The following is a 9,787-nucleotide window of genomic DNA, read 5'->3' on the forward strand; positions in this document are numbered from 1 at the left end:
ACCAAATGCACACACTTACTATCTGAGCAACTGTTTACTCTTCACATGATTAAAGCAAATGTATTAATATCATTATTCCCTTTTAAATTTGGTTAATTAATTGTCTCATGCTTCTTAGGGTTAACTAACATGATTTTAATATATGTGTCGATGTGTTTGCAAAAGAGTAACAAAAGGTTATTACAGTTTAAGATACATACATTTCTGTTATGATATTTGGACCCCTAATTGTTACTGAATTTTAGTCAGTTAAGCACGATGGTATCATGGGCGAAGAAACATGTATTGTGCCCCCGGCCCGACCCCATGCTTTTTGGCACAGCAATGTAGTATACTAACAATATACTACATTATAGTTCATATTAGAATACCAAAAAGAGAAGAATGATCGGAGAAAATAATCGTATGCTAGTACCACCACCATTCTAGAGTGAATGAGTGATACAACTCCACCTTATCAGCGGGGCAACCCGGGGCAACCCCATCTGGGCCTGACCCGGTTAATCAGGAGTAAAGGTTTAGGGCTGAATTAGTGGGGGCATTAGCTGCCAAAACTGTGTATTTGTGTGTAAGTATTCCATTTTATCGGAGATTAGCCCCTCTTGAATTGGGCCAATTATCTTACTTTTTAGACAGAATTACAAATTTTGTCCTTTAAACAAAGCCAATTTATGGATCGTGTTCTTTTTTAGTTTGTTTACAGGCGGTTTCCTTTAAACATTTTTTTCAACAGAAGGTATGGAATTGCATGGGAAATTGCTTGAACAGATTAAGGGCAAAAATGGAGAGATAAGGATTGAAAAGCAAAAAAGAAAGGAAGTTATTGATGCTTATAAAAAGCTTAAATCTTAGTACAATTATTTATGCTCAAAAGTAGGATTAACTTCTGAGAATTTGATACATGGCAGTATTAACAGCCCAATAGTTAATAAAGACCAGTTAGTTTCCGATCAGAATATATTCAATTCACCTGGTAATTTTTCTTTCCTTTTCTGTTGGTTTTAATTTGTTTTAATAATGTGTTCTTGTTCGTTTAACTTTAATCGTACAAAGTAACAGATGATCAAACACGAAAAATTAAAGAAGGAGGTTTATTTGTTCGTTAAGAAAATGAATGTGTTCATGTTCGTTTAAGCTCGTTCGTCAATAGTATAAACAGACGCTCCACGAACGTAAAGGAACATAGATAAACTAAAACAACATAGAAAACACCAATTAAAAGTAAACATGAACATCAATATGTTAGGCCTAAAAATTAAGAAAACTCAACTAAATTGTAATGTGCATAAAAAGTTTTATTGGATATATAAACGAAAGAACTTAAACAAATGTAAACTAACAAACATAAAGAAAATTAAATGGACGAACATTAATAAACATAAGTGAACGAAGGAGACATGTATTCGCTTATTTTACTAAATGAACTAAAAGTTTTGACTATGTTAATTCATTTGTTAAATAAATGAACGGTTCATTAAAAATTTTGGTCTTATGCACTAAAAATACACTTGGGTTTGTTTCATTTTTTTAATTACCGTTCGGCTGGAAGTTCGTTTGTGCTCATTTATTTAATAAACAAACGTAAATGAACTAAAGTGTTTGATCATTTAGTTAAATGAATGAACATAAACACATGTCTTGTTCGTTCATTCATGTCCATGATTGCTCGATTACGGTCGTTCATTTAAATTCTTTTAAGTTCATTCGTTCATTTATGCTCATTAGTTTAAGTTGTTCGTTTATAAATTCATTTTATAATACCTGAATCAGTCTATTTGTAAGTAAACGGGTTTAAATCACCGCCTACAGTTAACTAACTACTTCTCATATACCATTAAAGTTATGGACACGAAGTCTCCAACTAGCCCAATGCTTGCTTCTGAAGCAAGTAATCATAATACAAACCAACAAAACCCGAACGACAAAACAGAAACTAAAATAAAAATAATACACAGTTCAAGCTCGAGTTCACCATTTGTAGCTCACCCGAAAGAAGCAGCAAAATAACAAACTCATTATCTGGATCAAAGCGACCCGCTTCTCATTGGCAAGACACGAGGCCCGCCAAAAACAGAAACGGGCCCGACCCGCATGATGATTTTCTCGATACTCCATTGGAAAACATCAAAGAAGACTTGAGAAAAGAAGGAAAAGAAGAGGCTATCCATCAGCTTCCGCCCCACGCTCCCAAAGACATGAATTTTGACAGCGCCATTGATGATGAAACGCAGGACTTAAACGCTGACCCGGGCCCTGGCCCACAAAGGTCTGAGAAGAAAAGTTTCAAGTATGTTGAGCCTGTTTGAAAGAAAGCTGAGAGGGCTAATCATAAAGGAGTTGAATGTAAGCAGTGCAAAAAGTTCTATGATGCTGTTCTTCCTGATGATAACAATAATAAGCAGAATCTTCGGTGTGAACATCATGACGGTGTTTCTTGGCATCGATACAAGTTTGCGCCTCCTTCAACTCCGGAAGTTTTTTGGAATATTGGGTTTGAATCTGTAATGTGATAGTATATTGAGTTTTATATTGATTAAATTCGAATTGGATACACATAATGAACATTTTCAAAGAAAAGATGATGTGCTTTGGATTTTAATTTTGCTTATTGTAACACCCTGCAACCGCAGCGGAAACGTAACCGGGGCGCCACAGACACCTCTGATATCAACCACGTTGTTTATAAAGAAAACTGAATACATTAATATACTTCAAATTACATTATCTCATATTTTATTACCGTCTAGGTGATACACACATCATACAATACGATACATAATTCTATTTAATATAATGTATCATAACATCCCGCACGCAAATCTTACACACATCAAGCACTTAGAACGTAAGCAATCACTTCATCTTAATCGTACCTGAAAAGCATGTGAGAAAACGGGTCAACTACGAATAGTTGGTGAGTTTCACAATTCGAGTAAACCATAATAAATCAATATCATAATATAATATTATCGATGTAATTATGCTGAGCCCACAAGTGAAACCTCTGACTATCTACATACAACCCCGTGGCATACTCCGCCCACGCACCTGCCCCAAACCGCTATGCCTAACATTACATAGCAAATTAAATAACAACAAAATAGACATGTGCAACTGGCTGGGAAACATCAGCAAATCCATGCCGGACCAGTTGGGTTTGTCAGACCAATAGTACTATTCACACTCTACCGGCTTTTAGCTAATCACTCGTGTTGCGGGGCCTTACAATGTTAGCAACTCAGACAATCACCATCTTAGTACATTTCCGTACGATTCCCGTACAATAAAATATATATAAATACACGCAAATCCATGCGTTCAGTATGTACTTAAACATTTTAATAGTAACATGCTTTCTGCCCCGAGAAAATATTTAAAAACAATTCAGAAAAAGGGGCTCGTGAAACTCACCTTAGCACATGCAAGCAGGTAACAACAGTCATTATCAGTTAACACGTCCAATCTGTAATATGATCCCTACGATCGTTATTATACAATTATTGTTTATATAATCTTTAACCGTATCATTCGGTCACTCGGGGAACACCGTTACCCCAGTAATATAACCATTCTGGGAGCAGCGTTAACCCAAAAATAGGTTTCTGGACTCAGATTGTGATGTCGTATAATGTCCGATAGTCAAAATCACTATCAGCCCGTTTTCCCCGTTTTGCGTGCCTAGCACAGTTGTCCGTTTTTACGTTTCGAAAATGAGTATGGTCACACACGACTCGAAAATAGTTGTTGACTGATAAACTGATTAAGGTTATGAAAACAGAACAGGGTTTCGATGTCCCGATTAGCTACGGGATCCGTATCCGTTTTTAACGTACCGGAAACTATTAATCCTTATAAAAATTACCCAAATCATCCGAATTATTTTCGGATGGTTCGTTTTTACTCGATTTAATAAATAATATGAAAACAGCTTATTTTTAGGGTTTTCGTATACCAGTCAGCTCGTCTACCCGAACTTTGCTGGTTTACGCGTTTTATATTATAAAAGTTCACTTTTATTCCAAATAAATATCCGTTCATCCTCGGATCTTGAGATTTTGCACAAATAACATTTTGACAGTTTAGAATTTTATAAAAATATATCCAAAATTTATTTTGTACTTAATATTTATTTATCCATTTTTAAAACTCATTTAAACAATAAATATGCCGTAAATACCAAACGACACCCGAAAAATCCCAAATTTTCCAGGATGGCCCCTGCCATACCATAAGTTCCCTGTAAAAATTTACAAATCCAGACTCACTTTCAAATACTCTTTTTTATGCCAAAACCGAGCTAAAAACTCTAGAACTCGTTTATCCAGAAATCATACTTAGGGTTTTCCAAATGATCCGAAATTTTGTGTGTGACCTTTACATGACCTAAAAAGCTTATCTGAAATTTTTCAGAATTTTTTTTAAGGTCTTTAACTATTTTTCACAATTTTTAGCCAAAATCTAGAATTAAATTCAGCAAATATTCTATATTTATCCAAAATTTACCAAAAATTCAAAGAAGTCATATTTTCATATGTTTATCATCCCTGCAAAATTTCGTGACCCAGCTCAAAATACATCACAATCTGTCCAAACACATATACGAATTTATAAACCGAAATACCTTGCTCTTTCAGCTTTTACACGCCTAAATCTCGATTCTTCCGCCTTAGCTACAAACTAAACACAGAACCTACAGCCAATATACCACAATACCAAGCAAGTTACACTCACCATCAAGCCTTTTACACCATAGTTTCGGTTATTGTTTTAAAACTAAAGTTTAAACCGTAAAAATTTGTTTTTGGTTCGTTTGACTCCTTTCTTGGACCAAGATCCCTTGTATAACCCGCATACATCACTTGATCATGCAAGAATCGGTTTTCATCTCGGGTTTTCACCCTTTTTTCACTTGAAACCTCATTTTCTTGCAAATAAACTCAAGAAATGAAGATGAGAACGTAAATAACTCGATTTTTACCTTGCTTTGTCTTCAAAATCCTTGGATTTCTAGAGAGATGATGGAGGTTTCTTTGGTTATTTACTTGAGAAGATAGGAAATGAAATTATGGTGGAAATATCCACCTTATGGCAGATTTTGAGGGGGGTGGGGTGGGGCCCACCTCCTTCATTCTCATCCACATATTAAGATTTCCAGATGTGGATAACGTTTTGGATAAACTCGGTTCGGTTCGTTTTTCGTTTAGACGCTTAATTCGGCTTTTAAAAATGCATTTCATTTAAACCGGTTTAATACATTTAAAAGTTTAAACCATAACCCTTGTTTACTTAAAACACCTTAATAATATTATTTGCGCATCTTTTTCGGCTTGAATGATGGTATCTTGCTCGGTTTGGTATTCATATTTCGTTTAACGTACCGACGTATCGTTAAATCGAAATTCTTTTTCTGTGCCGTACTTTACTTATCCCGAAGCATTAATGCTTCGTAAAATCACTAAATATTATAGATATCGTCTATAATTGAACCCTCGATTCGTTCGGGTTTCAATAACTATCGATCGATTAATCGCATATTCAGTACGATGAATTATATATTCACGTACAATCAATACAGTGAACCATGTATTCTCGTATAATTACTATGGTAATTCATGTACCCGACATTAAATATAACGTAACTATTGTCTACCGGTTAGGGTATACCTGGTTTCGTCCGAATCGTTACATTCTCCCCCTGTTAAGAAATTTCGTCCTCGAAATTTTACACGCCCACTATCCCCTTCCGAGAGAAAGGTGGGGGTTTTTCCTTCAGAATTCACCCTCGCGTTACCAGGTATAATCTGGTCCTCGCTGTGAATTCCACTTAATCTTAATCAATAAAGCTTGGTGTGTCCAAACTGTTTAGTTTTCCCGTCTACTATCTCTACGGAATTATTTATGATATCAAGCATGTCTTCTATGAGTACCTCCATTACTGGTACTTTCGTTGCCTCATCGCCTAGGTACTTTTCAATCCGTATACATGGCAAAACATCATGTATAGTACTTAGCCCCTGGAGTACTTTAATCGATAAACTAAATGACCAATCATGGAGATAGTCTCATAAGGTCCAATATATTAAGGAGCTATTTTCGGTTTTGCCAAACCTTATATCACCTCTCTAAGGTGATGCCTTAAAAATGTCTTGTCACCTCTTTCCAGTGACAATGGTTTCCTTTGAATGTTGGCATAAATCCTTTGCCAATCTCGCGCTGCTTTCAACTTATCTTAAATATTATAAATCCGATTGGTTGTTTCTCGAATCAATTCAAATCTTATGGCTTGAGTGACGCCCATTTTCAATTTAACAAATTGGTGATAATTACTTCACCCATAGAAAGCTTCAAGCTCTCGATGCTTCCTTCCCCGCCTTCCAATAATGGAAGTAGGATGACTATTTCGATCTGAGATAATTGAAAATGGTACTCCACGACGAGATACCATTTCACCATCATGAATTTGGGCGAGAATTCATTGTGGTAATCGTCATGGATTGGGATGAAATGCGAGGATTGGTTAATCGATCCGCGATTACCCAATTTACATCATGCCTTTGATATATCTTGGGAATTTGCGTCCCGAAATCCATTGTAATTTATTCCCACTATCATTGGCGAATTTTCTGTCGTTGTGGCGTTCCCTAGGGTTTTCGGTGTGCAGCCTTATCTCTTGCATAACTTAAATATTCACCAACATACGTAACCATATCTTTCTCCAAACTCGGCCATTAATAAAATCCTTTCAGATATTCGTATCATCAATAGTCTAATCCAATCCTCTCTACTTAATCATCGGCTACTATATTAGCCTTACCTGGACGATATCGGATCCCACAATCCTAATCGTTTAACAATTTTACCCGTCTTCATTGAATATGAGACTGCGGTCTCTTATCATCTATAAAATTTGTACATTTGCGTCGTACAAAGGATTATGAGTTGGGTAATGCTAAAAATTCTTCAATAAACCGCTGATAGTCTCCGGCTAGTCCTAAAAATTGGCGCATTTCCTTTGGCGCCTTGGGTGACTGCCAATTTTAATGGTTTCTATCTTATTTGGATCTATGTGAAATCCTTGTTGCTTTACAACATGACCAAGGGATTATGCTTTCTGTATTCAAAATCACATTTCGAAAACTTCGCGTACAACTCCTCTTGCTTTAACACTTCCACAATTTTCCTTAAACGTCGTTCGTGCTCTTCTTTACGTTGCAAATATATCAAAATATCATCAATGAATGCTATGACAAATTTGTCAAAATAAAGTTTACAGACTCGATTCATGAGTTCCATGAACACTGCCTGCACATTTGTTAGCCCGAACGGCATAAATAAGAATTCATAATGGCCGTAACGAGTCCGAAACGCTGTTGTTGCAACGTCCTCCTCTTGGATTTTTCATTTGGTGATAACTATATCTAAGATCAATTTTCTAAAAATAAATCGCCCCTTGCAGTTGGTTAAACAGATCATTTACTTCGAAGAAGTGAATACCTATTCTTGATCGTCACTTTATTCAATTCTCCCTAATCAATACATATCCTAACACTTCCGTCCTTCATTTCCCAAATAACACTGGTGCACCCCATGGTGACTAACTAGGTCGTATAAAACCTTATCCAATAATTCTTGCATTTCAGTTGGTGCAAGTCGGTAAGATACTTTGGCAATAGGATATGCTCCTGGTATTAGATCGATACGAATTTCAACTTGTCATGCTGGTGGTATTCCGGGCAGTTTTTTTTTTTTTTTTGGGAAAACTTCTGGATATTTACGTATCACCGGAACATCTTCTATATGTTTTCTTTTAAATCTGTGGCAATCACGTTTGTTAAATACACCACGTCTTCTTGACGTAAATATTATAACATCTCAAGATGAGATTAGAGTGGTAACATAATACCGTACACTTTTCTCTGTATCTAATCGCTTCATCGTCCGAAAGAGAGCTTCTAATCATCTTCTTTTCATATTTGATTTCAGCTTCATGTTGAGTTAGCCAATCCATGTTAACTATTACGTCAAAACTTCTTAACTTTACTGGTCGTAGATCAATAAGGAAAGGTTAATCGTTCAGAATAATAGGACAATTCCGAACAATTTAGTTAACCATTAGGGATTTACCGTTAGCGATTCTAGAGTATAGGGTTCTATAGTTTCACTAATCGGTATCTTTCCAAATGGTAGGAGGTTAACAGGAACTAACTTCTATCGGCGACCGTAAAAATATCACTGAAGCCTATTGATTTAAAACTACAACATACTTAATACCACCTTTGGATCATGACGTGCTTTATTCGAATTACTCACAAAAGCACGGCTCCTTGCTTGATCAGAGGTTGATGCTTGTCATGAGGTTCGTCTTCCAACGACACCTTGGTTCAACTTTGGGCAATTTCTCTTGAAACGTTCTGTACTGCCACATTCATAGCAAGTACAACTGTTTGGCATAATTTGATTTCTTTGGATGGATTATTATTGAAGCTGTTGGGTTCGGAGTGGTTGTACACGAATGGGTTGGGGTTGCCGGTTCACATGGCTTCAATTGGTTCTACAATTGGGGCATTACGTCCATCTTTACCACACCTGTGGCCTACTATCACTCGACATTCTTCTTCCTGCCGATAACCATATATTCCACATTTAGGGAAGGACCCTTCATGCGGTTCATGTTTTCACACCAGAACTAGTCTTAGTATAATTCTGGGTTGTAGGACATACCTACTTATTCAAAAGCCTATCTTGTACTATACCTTTATCATTTCTCTTCTTTAACACTCGACGTCTCACCTAACGTCCTTCCAGTCCGCTTCACATAGAGTCAAATATATCAATGCTGGCTTGTGACACAACCATTCCAAAGGTTGTATATTTTACAGGATTGACTATACTCCTTATCGATGGAGTTAGTCCCCAATATAGCGCTCACTTCGCTTAGTTTCAGGAGTAATTAGCCATGTTACCAGACATGACAATTCCTTCAAACGATTAGCGTGTTCTACGTGATCAGCACACAACATTTCTATCTTCCATAGCTCAGTTTCCAATCTCTGAACTTAATTACTCGAATAAAAGTGCTCTAGCACAAGAATTTTAAATTCTGACCATATCATCTGAGTAATAATTTTCTAACTATAATTTTGTACCATCGTGTTCCATCACGATACAACATAATCTACCAACATATCTGTAGCATATTTCACTACACAATGTTCTAGACTCTTACCAATATCCTTAGCCATTTCGATCTTTTCTATCCACTCGCTAATCTATTCCTCCCTTTACCATCAGTAAACTATTAATAATTTTCTTAACACAACCAACAAACATATCCTTCATACCGGATCTAATTCATTACGACTACTATTCATGTTTAGTTTATAACTAATACTTGTAGTCATAATAGTATTCGGTGGGACATTATCACTCTTAGTAATAACACTAAGAATTGAAATATTCATATTCATGTGATTGCTCGATCTATAATTCTGCGATCACATTTGCATCAACACTAGCAGTGATCTGTGATACGACATTCGGTATCATCATCTGCTATCTTTGAGCAATCAACTGAATCATATCAATCTCCATCATTGGAGTTACTCTTTTTATGTCATTCTGCCGTACCCATCCCGTACGCAGTAATCAATACTAATCTCACCGTATAACTCGTTACCAGCTCAATCATAACAGTAGGTACACATACACACAAAATATTATCATACATATTACACATACCAGTATCTAGCATATATGTACCACAAATATAATAACATATGGACTTAAC

The 9,787-nt window shown here is 36.1% G+C and overlaps 1 pseudogene; it reads left to right on the plus strand.

The window, feature by feature from the left end:
- The first annotated feature begins 729 nt into the window (after nucleotides 1–729).
- On the plus strand, nucleotides 730–2,510 carry LOC143530750 (protein gamma response 1-like; annotated as a pseudogene).
- The last annotated feature ends 7,277 nt before the right edge of the window (nucleotides 2,511–9,787 follow it).

This window comes from Bidens hawaiensis, unplaced genomic scaffold (genome assembly GCF_021521415.1).
Source record: "Bidens hawaiensis isolate Kalapana, Puna unplaced genomic scaffold, B.hawaiensis_p1.1 tig00000670_1, whole genome shotgun sequence".
Lineage (NCBI taxonomy): Eukaryota > Viridiplantae > Streptophyta > Magnoliopsida > Asterales > Asteraceae > Bidens > Bidens hawaiensis.